Here is a 13,473-nt window from a genome sequence, read left to right as displayed (position 1 = left end):
CAAAAACATGATAGGTCGCAAAGTGCAGGGTCAACTGCAACAAACTCAAACCGAGCCATTCATACCTAATTGTATTTGAGCGACTTATATACCGACATTTTTATTTCTTATTTTCAGCACAGGTGTAGGAAAAATCATGAACCAAAATGTTATTTATTTTCTAATTTAACATTTTTTTTACAAATATGACCGTGGTCTTTTAAACATACAGTGACATTAAACATTGTTATGTTAAAAAAAAAAATTAAAAAAAAAAGCTTTTGTGCACAAATCAGAAAATACATTGTACATTTTACCTACAGGCCAAACAGTGTCTGTTGGCGGCAAAAGACCCAGCAAGTTGCTATTTTTAGATCGATTAAAAGTTGTCAAGAACAGGCGCTTACATTTGGATGTGTCCACTGATAGTAGGTTTGGTTGTGATCAATCAGAATGATGTGGGAATCTTCTTCTTCTTGGCGTTCGCAGAGGTTACACAATCAGTCCAGCACTGGTGATAAATGTTGTCGTTTTCTCCAACTCCTGTCGACTGCCGTATAGTTTGGTTTGCAAGGGAGTTGGTGACGGCCACACTTCTTTTCGTTCCTCATCTAGTAAGGGACATCGCTGTAAGATGTGTTCCGCTGTTTGGTCCTCTTGACCGCAGGCACAGGTTGGTGATGGCGCCAGCTTGAACTTTCGGTTCATGTGAGCATTGAGCCTGTTGTGGCCAGTACGCAGCCTGATGAGGTTGACTTGCTGCTCTCTGGACATTGTGTGGTAGTCATCTCTGTTTGTCCTTGGCCTCATCAATGCCTTGATGATTGTCTTCTGCTCACTAAAGCTGACACTGTTTTCAGGTTGGTCTTCCACGGCTCCTTCTTTTGCCAGCTCATCTGCCCTTTCATTTCCTGGTATCCCACAGTGTGCTGGTATCCACTGGAGGACAACTCTTCTGGTTTGTCTGACCATCTGTAATGCTTTGGGAATAAAAATGTATGACAGTTTGGTATGATGACATGTAATTCAAATATGCTGAAATGTAATATTATACATGATATATATTATTATGGCTGTTGCCATGACCATGAACCCCAAGAAAGGTTTAATGTTATGTAAAATCAAAATACCAAAATCAAGCACCTACTAATCTGGTCTACGGTGCGGGAAGATTCTCGCGCCGCGCTCATTGGCTCAGTATTGAACTTGCGTCAAGGCCGATGCGCGTAGATTCCCAGAATGTTTACTTTCGGTTAGATTCTTCGACAGCATTCGCAGAGGTGACTGCCGTTACAGAGGTGAGTAAAACTGACCATCGAAAGGAAAATAAGATTCATATTGGTAATACTAATAACATACTTGCACAAGCATGTATCTACCAAAACTGTATGGGAGCACATAGTTGGAAAGGCGTGGTGAACACGCGGTGTTCTTCTGGAAAAGACCGAAGCGACATGTGACGTCAGTCGTTCAGCCCGCGAGCGGTGGGAGGGGGGGGGTTCACATGGTTTGTTTGTTTGTTTGTTTGTTTCAGACCCACACCCATATACACACATTTCACATGTAAACCATTTGTCCGCCCCCTGTCGATATTTATCGACTAAGTTCCTTGTTTGGTAATGTGGATAATAAGCTACATGTCATTAATTAATTCTGAGGATGAGAGCACAGTCTTGCTTAGGCAAAGGGCGGAAGAATACGCTCTGTGGAAAAGTTAGCGGAGACAAAATGACTCATCTTTCGTCAACGCCTTTTTTTATATAATTTTTTTTTTATATGTTTGTTCTCTTTTTCACATTTAGTCAAGTTTTGACTAAATGTTTTAACGTAGAGGGGGGAATCGAGACGAGGGTCGTGGTGTATGTGTGTGTGCGTGTGTAGAGCAATTCAGAGAAAACTACTGGACCGACCCTCATCAAACTTTTGCATAAGAGTTCCTGAGTATGATATCCCCAGACATTTGTTTCTTTTTTGGATAAATGCCTTTGATGACGTCATATCCGGCTTTTTGTGAAAGTTGAGGCAGCACTGTCACGCTCTCATTTTTCAACCAAATTGGTTGAAATTTTGGTCAAGTAATCTTCGACGAAGCCCGGACTTTGGTATTGCATTTCAGCTTGGAGGCTTAAAAATTAATTAATGAGTTTGCTAATTAAAGTTGTCATTAAAATCGATTTTTCGCAAACAGATTTAAAATTGATTGCATCGTGTTCTTTATTATATTCTGAATCTAAAAATATTACAAATGTCATGTTTACTATTACAATGTGATCACAATTAACAAAAATAGATTAATTAGTCTTACGATTAAAATTTAAGAAATCGATCCAAAAATGATTTCATCTTATCCTTTATCATTTCCTGATTCCAAAAACATATAGATATGATAGGTTGTATTCAAAACAAGCTCAGAAAGTTAACAAGAATACAGAAAAGCGCGCTTTCCTGCTTAGCACAATGCAATACGCTACCGCGCTAATCTGGCGTGTCAATATCACTACGTTTTGCACGTGGGAGGTGAGCGATTTCCTTCACGCGGGGATTGACGAAGCTGTACTGTCTTGGTGAAAAAATACAGTGCGTTCAGTTTCATCCCGTGAGTTCGACAGCTTGACTAAATGTAGTAATTTCGCCTTACGCGACTTGTTCTTCTCTTTGTCTTGTTTTAAGTATCATGTGAATCTGTCCTCAGAGTTGTTTTTATTGCCATAACAAAAGCGGAGCGGTGAAGAGAGTAATTACTGGCGCAGCAGTTATGTCGACAAGGTTGAGTTATTGCTTACAGACACCACGATGACTTTTGACCTTTATTCGTGCCACGCGCTGCACGTCACACACGTGATCAAGGGAGCTAATGTACACGGTGAGCTCCCTTTTGTAGTTTGACCGCCATTTTGTTCTACCTTGAAGGGTTAGATAGTGTTTGCTTTTGTTTCAGTTTTTTCTTCTGCAAGACAAAATGCAGTTAGAATGTAATACTGATTAGACGATTGACTGTTCGTTTGGAAAAGCTGTCAGTCTTCAAGTTGGTTGTCGTTTTAGAGAATGATTTTCTTTTTCTTTCGTTAATGTGGGAACAAAAAGGACTTTTGGGTTTTAAAGATGTATACAGAATATGTATTAATTTGGATCTGTATACTCTTGTTTCAATGCAAACAGTACCATCCCAACACACACACACACACACACACACAAACACACACATATCTACACACACACACACACACACACACACAAACACACACACACACACACACACACACAAACACACACAAACACACACAAACATATCTACACACACACATACACACTTACACAGACACACACACACACACACATACACACTCACACCCCCACACACACATACATACACACACACACACATACACACACACACACACACACACGCATAGTCACACACACACACATACACACACATACACACACACACACACACACACACACACACACACACACACACACACACACACACACACACACACACACACACACTGTTTAGTTCTTGATACGGGATGTGAGCTGTCTATCCTTGTGAATCTTGCTTGTTGTCTGTTAGTCTTGTTGTCTGTAAGTCTTGTTGTCTGTAAGTCTTGTTGTTTGTAAGCCTTGTTGTCTGTAAGTCTTGTTGTCTGTAAGTCTTGTCTGTAAGTCTTGTTGTTTGTAAGCCTTGTTGTTTGTAAGTCTTGTTGTCTGTAAGTCTTGTTGTCTGTAAGTCTTGATGTCTGTAAGTCTTGATGTCTGTAAGTCTTGATGTCTGTAAGTCTTGTTGTTTGTACGTCTTGTTGTCTGTAAGTCTTGTTGTCTGTAAGTCTTGTTGTCTGTAAGTCTTGATGTCTGTACGTCTTGATGTCTGTAAGTCTTGTTTTTTGTACGTCTTGTTGTCTGTAAGTCTTGATGTCTGTAAGTCTTGTTGTCTGTAAGTCTTGTTGTCTGTAAGTCTTGATGTCTGTAAGTCTTGATGTCTGTAAATCTTGTTGTTTGTACGTCTTGTTGTCTGTAAGTCTTGTTGTCTGTAAGTCTTGATGTCTGTAAGTCTTGTTGTCTGTAAGTCTTGTTGTCTGTAAGTCTTGTTGTTTGTAAGCCTTGTTGTCTGTAAGTCTTGTTGTCTGTAAGTCTTGTTGTCTGTAAGTCTTGTTGTCTGTAAGTCTTGTTGTCTGTAAGTCTTGTTGTCTGTAAGTCTTGTTGTTTGTAAGCCTTGTTGTCTGTAAGTCGTGTTGTCTGTAAGTCTTGTTGTCTGTAAGTCGTGTTGTCTGTAAGTCTTGTTGTCTGTAAGTCTTGTTGTTTGTAAGTCTTGATGTTTGGATGTAAGCACCCAGTCTGTGTCGGGGTTCATGCACATGATAGTGTGTATGTCGATCACGTCCCTGTCACGTGTACTTGACAAACAGAGAGCAGTACAGCTTCAAAGGGAGATTATCTTGTTTGACAAGAGCGACGACCAGAATCGGACTTAGAAAAGGAACCTACCCAAATCTTAAACAGAAAAAAAGAATAATAGGTTGAATCAAAAACAAGTGAATATTTTGTTTTAACCACAAAATTGAATGTTTATCACAATCATAGCGTTTAGTGCTTGCAGAGCTTGATTTATATCATAAAACTGCTCTTACAATACCATCAAGGTTCCGTCGCGATATAACCTTGAACGGTTGAAAACGACGTTAAACACCAAATAAAGAAAGAAAGACCATCAAGGTTGTAGATCATTTAAAATGTTAATGTCACAATCACAAGTGTTACCTAGTTATTCTTTCATAAAGTGTACATTTGATTGACATTACGGTTTTATTACTGAGGAGAGAGAGGTATGATACGCAAACTGATTACAAAAGAGGTTATATTAAACAAGCAAGACTGCATCAAAGGAAGGCTGAGTTTTCATATGCTAAGATTTTATTTAGTACCGGGTAGCAAAATATCTCAAAACCATTAAAAGTATTATCTCTTTTTGCACCACCGTGGGGAATTGTAGATGGACAACACATAAGTACGTAAGCCAGATTAAGTTCCGTGTCCTTCTTATTTCTACTGTGTCAAACGAAGTGCATTTGGTACGACCTAGCAGAGTATCACTTCCCCCTTAACAAGGTTAAAGGCATATGTACGCGCTCCCGTGTTTACAAAGTGTAGTTTGCCCATAATCGATGTCAAACGCACCATAAGACCATATAATGACGATATGTCACCATGCGCGGACCATAATACATGCATTACAGCTTGTTCTAGCCTCTGAAAAAGTGAGGATGTCAACAAAGCCGCGGTGTTAGCTCCCTTGCATCAACGTTACATGTGTTGCCAAATCTATAAATAGGACGATCCAGATCAAAATGAAAATTAACATATCTAAACATTGAAGGGGTCCTAGACCACAATATTTTGCAGGGAACTTAATTTAGCATGTCTCCAGCTGTTGGTAAAGCAATTAGCGTGTATAGTCATCGAGTACATATGCCTTTAACAGACCTGTTTACACTACACATTGAGCGTAGTAAACTACGAATTTGAATAATATACTACGCAACTACGCAAGTCTGTCGTTTTCTACGCAAACGGTATTTTAAATTTTTTATTTTTTATTTTTTTTATTTTTTTCGTCTTTACACCTGTTCCTTGTCCCGTTGTGCTCTCACACCGCCCCGTCCCTGCACGCAAACGGTATTGTTTCGGCTACGCATATCACAATCCGTAATTTTCTTCATCTCCCTTGACCGATCCATTTTCCAATCCATGTTTTCGGCCAGCAGTCGTTTGCTGCGTGCAGCGCGTAAAGCGCCCACGGGCGTTGCGTTGTAGCTTGTTAATGCCGAATAGGCTTCTCCAAGCAAATGCCGGGCACAACTGAAAGCGTTACTGCCAAACCATGCGGGCGTTTCGACACAATGACTGAACGCAGAGCACACGAAAGTGAAGGTGAGAACTGTGAAGAAAATGACTCCGAAAGGCCACCGACCAAAAAGAAAAAGACGAGCAATGCGCCGAACCAAGTCTTTCTGCCAAAATATCATCAGGACTACCCATGCCTTGTCTTCGCAGAAAGGAAAACATCATGCTCATTGCACTGTCTGCAATTCCCATTTTTCCGTCAGTCAATCAATACATGTGGTAAAAAGTAGCAATCATTGTTCTTGTTGTTGTGATAGGTCGACGAGAAATTCTACACATTCAATTACAAAACTACACATTTGCCTCATTTTGCTCCCAGAAAATACACATGCAATGTTTTAGGGGTAAACAGGTTTGCTTTAAGTATCACAGCAATGGTGTGGTTTCTTGAATCTAATTGGATATGCAGATCATGTCGGAAAATACTCACTTTTGTTGTAGAAGAATGTGTTATGGGGAGCAAAGAGAATATATTAAGTTGTTGTCTTATTACGATCGCTGATGTATTTGTTTGTTTGTTTGCTTAACGCCCAGCCGACCACGAAGGGCCATATCAGGGCGGTGCTGCTTTGACATATAACGTGCGCCACACACAAGACAGAAGTCGCAGCACAGGCTTCATGTCTCACCCAGTCACATTATTCTGACACCGGACCAACCAGTCCTAGCACTAACCCCATAATGCCAGACGCCAGGCGGAGCAGCCACTAGATTGCCAATTTTAAAGTCTTAGGTATGACCCGACCGGGGTTCGAACCCACGACCTCCCGATCACGGGGCGGACGCCTTACCACTAGGCCAACCGTGCCGATCCCTGATGTAGTTTACATAAATTTAACTTAGTTGAAATAGATTTAGGCACTTTGTCACCCTTGTTTTCCCTTTTGTCTACGTCACAGAGTTTCTCACGATCTTGTTCAAGTTCGGTCAGACATAATTACGCATTCAAGTTTACACCAAGGGGTGTGTACTTTCTATACACGAAAAACTTGTAACGCCTTCTTCAATCGCGAATTTGTACTCCTTCAATTTTTTTATATTTTTTTTTAAGGCGGTTAATTGGACTACGGCAAAATATGAATAGTTTTGTTGTTGTTGTTTTTGTCATACACAATTTTTGATCATGATTGTTCCCACAATTTTGAAAGATATAATATTGCACGGAAAAGAGAATGTAGAAAGGGGTGCGCCGCAATCTCGATTTGACTTTATCTATTCAAAGTGGTACAGATTGCACTTTTCTTCATTCATTTTGTTATTCAGTTACTTGTATTTGTTTTACTTATCATGTAGTAGACATAACCAAGCTAAGAAAAGGTCACTCTGGCGGAAATGTGGAGGTCCCCAAAAGAGGAAGACAAAATAACACGCTTTCACCTTGTGCAGTGAGGCAGTTCAAACGTGTCTTTTGTGTTGTTTTTGGTGTTAAAACTGACCTACGATTAAAGAGCAGACATCGGCCTCGAGGGGCACCACAATTTTGAAGAATTCATAGCCTTTTTTTTATTGAATATTTTGTCTGCAAAACAATAGTCAGGACCATCAAGACTTGAAAAATAGAGTCCGCCCTGCTGAAAATACGATTTCTTTGTGGTTCGTTCGTTATTCTTACCGTCCTGATCACTTACATTAGCACCTGAGTGTGCGAAAGGCTCCAAAATGCAGATGAAACACACCAACTTCGCTACTTCCGACGCCATTTTGAGCAATGTCAGTCACCATCTATTTTTTATCTTTTATTAAATGCTTACGTAAACTCATGAAGTCAAATTATGTTCGAACTCGTTTTCGCAACAATGCTAATCAAGTGGTTTTACAAACAACTGAACCACTGTAATTGGGAAAATGTCTTTAGTCGCTGAATAACAATGGGTTCTTTCATACGTTAGATCGGGAAAGCCATTTCTAGCATCATACAAAATTTTTCATAAACCTAAAAATACACTAAAGTCTTTTTCAAAAATTATAGTCTGTTTCAATGACTTTCAGCAATCTACAACATTATAATTCGAAAAAAATAGACAATTAGAAAACACGAATCATTGCGTGAAACTTTCTTTACAACTTTCTTACATGAAGTGTACGTATTTTTCTATCAATAGGCGTACCCCCTGTTTTGAGCGAACACTGTTTTTGTGTTGCACTACCTTTGTTTGTTGTTTTTTTAAATAGAAAAAAATACACAGCGACCATAATTTCTCTTTATTTGAATGAATTTGAACTTCAAAACGATTGTTTTAGAGTGCAGATTTTAAAAAAATCAATGCATTGAGAATTTAAAAAAACCTGTTGGTTATACCTACATGTAGTTATTTATGTGTCTATTCATTTAAATGTGTATTATTTTTGTTTTGTTTATTTACTTATTTATTTATAAAATCTAATTATGCATTTATGTTGTTCGTACCATGGACAGAGAGTGTATCTGGACAATACAATAATTCGTAAGCCAGGTAAGTTTCCTTGATCTTCTTCAGACTGGGTCAACTGAAGTCCATTTAGTACACATCAAAATCGTAAATTACCCCTCACCCCTTGAACATGTTTCATTATCACTGCAAAGGTGTTGTTTCTTGAGTCCAATTTAATATGCAGATCATGCAAGTAAGAACTGACTTTAATTGTACGAGGATGTTGTATGGGATGCAACACGAATATGTTAAGGTGCTCTTTTATTAGACCCCAGAGGTGAAAGTTTCACCTGTACCACCCTGACGGGCGCAGTGGCGTGGTGGTAAGACGTCGGCCTCCTAATCGGGAGGTCGTGAGTTCGAATCCCGGTCGCTGCCGCCTGGTGGGTTAAGAGTGGACATTTTTCCGATCTCCCAGGTCACCTTATGTGTAGACCTGCTAGTAACTTAACCCCCTTCGTGTGTACACGCACGCACAAGACCAAGTGCGCACGGAAAAGATCCTGTAATCCATGTCAGAGTTCGGTGGGTTATAGAAACACGAAAATACCCAGCATGTGAGCGGTGTTCAACGTGCGGGCTACTTCACCTGCCTGGACCTCTCACCAAAATTACCATTGTAAAGCGCTTAGAGAACGTCAAGCGCTCTATAAATCTCCCATATTATTATTATCATTAAAACCAGGAAGATGCGTGCGAGTGCACATCTTTCTCATGATGCCGTTTATTGTAACACCAGTTGTACATTATGACTGAAAAGGCAACTCATTTCGCAACCTTATTCAACGGACATATTGATTTTACATGAGGTATTGTGTCTATACATTGGAACAGACAAAACAGACATACCCCAAACAATGAAATTCACAAAAGCAAGGTCCCTGAGTTAAAATCGACCACAAAATTAGAACTGCTAAAACCGAACACGTTTTGCGTGTCAATGGAACGAACAATCAAATGAGTACCTAAAACAGTCGCGATTTCCTCCTGTCTTGTCGAACAATGACGCAATGGCATGCTCGATGCTGAACGGTGTGGGTGTCACTATAATCCGTATTAGCGGGTAATGTTACAAAAAACGTTAGATTTCAGTAACTCCTTGGTGAATTGCCTTCTCACTTTGAGAGCTGGGTGCTAACACATTTCGGAATATAATCACGAACTCTTAAGTCATTTTATACATTATAGGTATGCTTTTATGCGACATGCAACAAGCATACACTTCTGTTCTTCGATTGCAGGAATAAAGATCCGATGGGATCGAGATATCAGTAACTATCAAAATGTCGTTTTCATGGCTCCCCTCAAAAACTTTACGTGGAGGGTCCCGGGACCACCGCCCCCCCCCCCCCCCCCCCCCCCAATTATAATTGTTAGGAGGTCCAAGGACCCACTCGGCGGAACTTTGGAGGGTCCAAAACCAATGTTTCATTATCACCGCAAAGGTGTTGTTTCTTGGGTCCAATTTAATATGCAGATTATGCAAGTAAAAACTGACTTTAATTGTACGAGGATGTTCTATTGGATGCAATACGAATATGTTAAGGTGCTCTAAAACTATCAAAATGTCGTTTTCATGGCTCCCCTCAGAAACTTTACGAGGAGGGTCCCGTAACCCCCCCCCCCCCCCCCCCCATTATAATTGTTAGGAGGTCCAAGGACCCACTCGGCGGAACTTTGGAGGGTCCAAAATCAAGATTACCTTTGTTAGTGCTGTAAGGCCTGTATGAACACGTTATTTGTCAGTGCTGTAAGGCCTGTATGAACACGTTATTTGTCACATCGATAGATTTACTCCGTAAATTCGCGTGGGTACAGATCAGGCAAACATTTTCTGATCTCCGAAATGCAGCCAAGTCTACGTTCTTGTTCATTGTGTATGGAAATTAGCAGATGATGACATCAGTTCTGACGGTACGCATGAGTGGAACAGTAGTGACCCGGTGGCAGGTATGACGTCATGAGACAAAAACGGTCGTCCACGCGTGACTCGACCAACACGTGCACGCATGCACGTTGGCTATATTATGAAGCGTATGCAGCAATGTACACAATTCGTCACATCCGCGTTTCTCATGCATTGTTTTTCGTGACGCAAGTAGATATATATTAATCTGTTTTATGTTTTGATGTGCAATGGTAAGAGGCATGCGTAATGCCTACACGTTCCGGACAAATGGATGGTTGGGGTGGTGACAATGGTGGTAGGGAGAACAGAGTGGGGGTGGAAGGTGTGTGTGTGTGTGTGTGGGGGGGTATGATTTACGAAAGTTGTCAGGAGAAGATTTGTGTTCCCAATGAAACGGAGTTGAGCAACATCCGTAATTTGTGTTATTTATTATTAACCGCATGCCTTCTAACCCGTCTCTAAGAAGACAATATAATGTAGAAAGGTGCCTAGTACATACCGCCATTTATTATTATTTCTGTAAGTCCAGGTACAGGATTGCGTCGCGGAGTTCTACTGTGTGGTCACACTGACTCGTGCAACCGTTCTTTGTGGGAGGGACACAGTCCAATTCTGCGACACACTCCTGTACCTGGACTTACAGAAATGATAATAAAGTTCTTTCTTTATTTGGTGTTTAACGTCGTTTTCAACCATTCAAGGTTATATCGCGACGGGGAAAGGGGGGAGATGGGATAGGGGAAAGGGGGAGATGGGATAGGGGAAAGGGGGAGATAGGATAGAGCCACTTGTTAATTGTTTCTTGTTCACAAAAGCACTAATCAAAAAATTGCTCCAGGGGCTTGCAACGTAGTACAATATATGACCTTACTGGGAGAATGCAAGTTTCCAGTACAAAGGACTTAACATTTCGTACATACTGCTTGACTAAAATCTTTACAAACATTGACTATATTCTATACAAGAAACACTTAGCAAGGGTAAAAGGAGAAACAGAATCCGTTAGTCGCCTCTTACGACTTGCTGGGGAGCATCGGGCAAATTCTTTCTCGTCCCAACCAATATGGGACTCCCCCTAACCCGCGGGGGGTGATAATAAAGTCAGTATGTACCAGTGTCGCGTGATCTAACGAAAGCATTTCATTGGATAGAGCGAGTGCACTAAATCTGTTTGGGCATTCCAGTATTGCGCAAAATCTTTTTTTTTTTAATTGTGTTGTTGTTGTTGTTGTTGTTGTTGTTGTTGTTGTTGTTGTTGTTGTGGAAGACGCTTAAGCATGCCCTTTTAATCGATGAACAATAACATTATATAACACATTTTGTATCTGTATGTTTAACTGTATATTAATCTGTGGCTCAACAAATTTAACATTTACCTTTGGCGCGAATTCTTACAACACATAAATGGACAAGAATGTATTAATCAATGCTGTTGTGTGTGCGGTGTCAAAATTTGTGACATCAACATAATCTTGCCACAAAAACAAACATACATTGACATACATTAACCGACGTGCTGGAACGTCTTGTGATGTGAAAATCGGGAGAAAGATGCATGGCGACCTGGACAAATGTGTGTTGAAGAAAAGGACAGATTTATTTGTGTCGGTATATGTGTTTGTCGGTCGGTCCGTCAGTCGGTCTCTCTGTGTATCTCTGTCTGTCTGTCTGTCTGTCCGCCTGTCCGTCTCTCTCTCTCTCTCTCTCTCTCTCTCTCTCTCTCTCTCTCTCCCTCTCTCTCTCTCTCCCTTCAGTCTCGATCGCCTCTCTCTCTCAATCTCTGTCTGTCTGTCTGTCTGTCCGTCTGTCTGTCCGTCTGTCTGTCCGTCTGTCTGTCCGTCTGTCTGTGTGTTTGTCTCTCTCTCTCTCTCTCTCTCTCTCTCTCTCTCTCTCTCTCTCTCTCTCTCTCTCTCTCTCTCTCTCGAATCGTACGACAGACTCCAGACTTCGGACTTAAATCTGCAAGCCAGCGTTTGGTCAACCCTTGACAAAAGATAGGTTACTTGCTATTATGTCATCAGTACATGTGTTTGGTGTGTGTGTGTGTGTGTGTATGTTTGTGTTTGTGAGTGTGTGTGTTTGTTTGTGTGTGTGTTTGTGTGTAGGCGTATGTGTCTGTGTGTTTGTGAGTGTGTGTGTGTGTATGTGTGTGTTTGTGTGTGTGTGTTTGTGTGTGAGTGTGTGTGTGTGTGTGTGTGTGTGTGTGTGTGTGTGTGTGTGTGTGTGTGTGTGTGTGTGTGTGTGTGTGTGTAAGAGGCAGTGGTGGTTGACAATGTGCTCGAGTGTAAGTGTACGCGGCCTGTACTCCCTGAGGATGTGTGGATTATGTCGGCTTCGCCTTCAAGTCAGGCAGTAAATCTGCCACCATCGCGGTTCTCTCGTTGTGCACAAGTCCTTTGCTTGTGACCCAGCACAAACAAACACACACACACACACACGCAGTCACGCACGCACGCACTCGCACACACAAACACACACACGCACGCACGCACACACATTTACAAACACACACACACACACACACATTCACAAACACACGCACACACACACACACACACACATTCACACACACACATCACACACACACACACAATTCACAAACACACACACACACACAAACACACACACACACACACACACACACACACACGCGCGCGTGCGCGCGCGCACAATTCCGTTCGAAAGGCTTAGGTCCGAATTTTCCGAATACTTTCCACCCATGTCCCGCACGATCCTAATCCGCTTCCCCTTCCAACACCACCACCACCACCACCACCACAAAAACAACAACAACAACCGTAGGCTACTTAGTCTCCAATGCTTTTTGTTACAACTTACACATTCCAGAATTCTGAATAAGCTCAATGTTTGGGGCAAGAACCAATCCTATAAAGAAATCGACAGCTAACTTTGCAAAATCAAGAATTTCAAAACAAGAAAGGTTAGTTCATGCAACTGGTTATAGGGACAACATTGGTGCTTCATAAACTCAAGCTCCAAAGTAAAGCATACGTACATTCATTAACATTCTTAAAACAAATAACATTGATAAATAGTATGTATCCAAAGCGCGTCCATGAGGTTTCCCGTGAGTGAAGATTCACGACATTCACTAGCAAAATGTGACGTGAGCACACTGTCAGCTCAGTTTACCCAAGGGGACCACTCTGTAGTTATGAGACCAAGGGTAGCCTAGGGCGGATGGTGGCAAGAAGGTGAAGGGAGGGGAAATGTTTACAGTGCTGTGTGCGGGTCTGTGAGCAGTACGCG

Source organism: Littorina saxatilis, linkage group LG9, assembly GCF_037325665.1.
Source record: "Littorina saxatilis isolate snail1 linkage group LG9, US_GU_Lsax_2.0, whole genome shotgun sequence".
In the NCBI taxonomy this organism is placed as follows: Eukaryota; Metazoa; Mollusca; class Gastropoda; order Littorinimorpha; family Littorinidae; genus Littorina; species Littorina saxatilis.
This window is presented reverse-complemented; position numbering follows the sequence as displayed.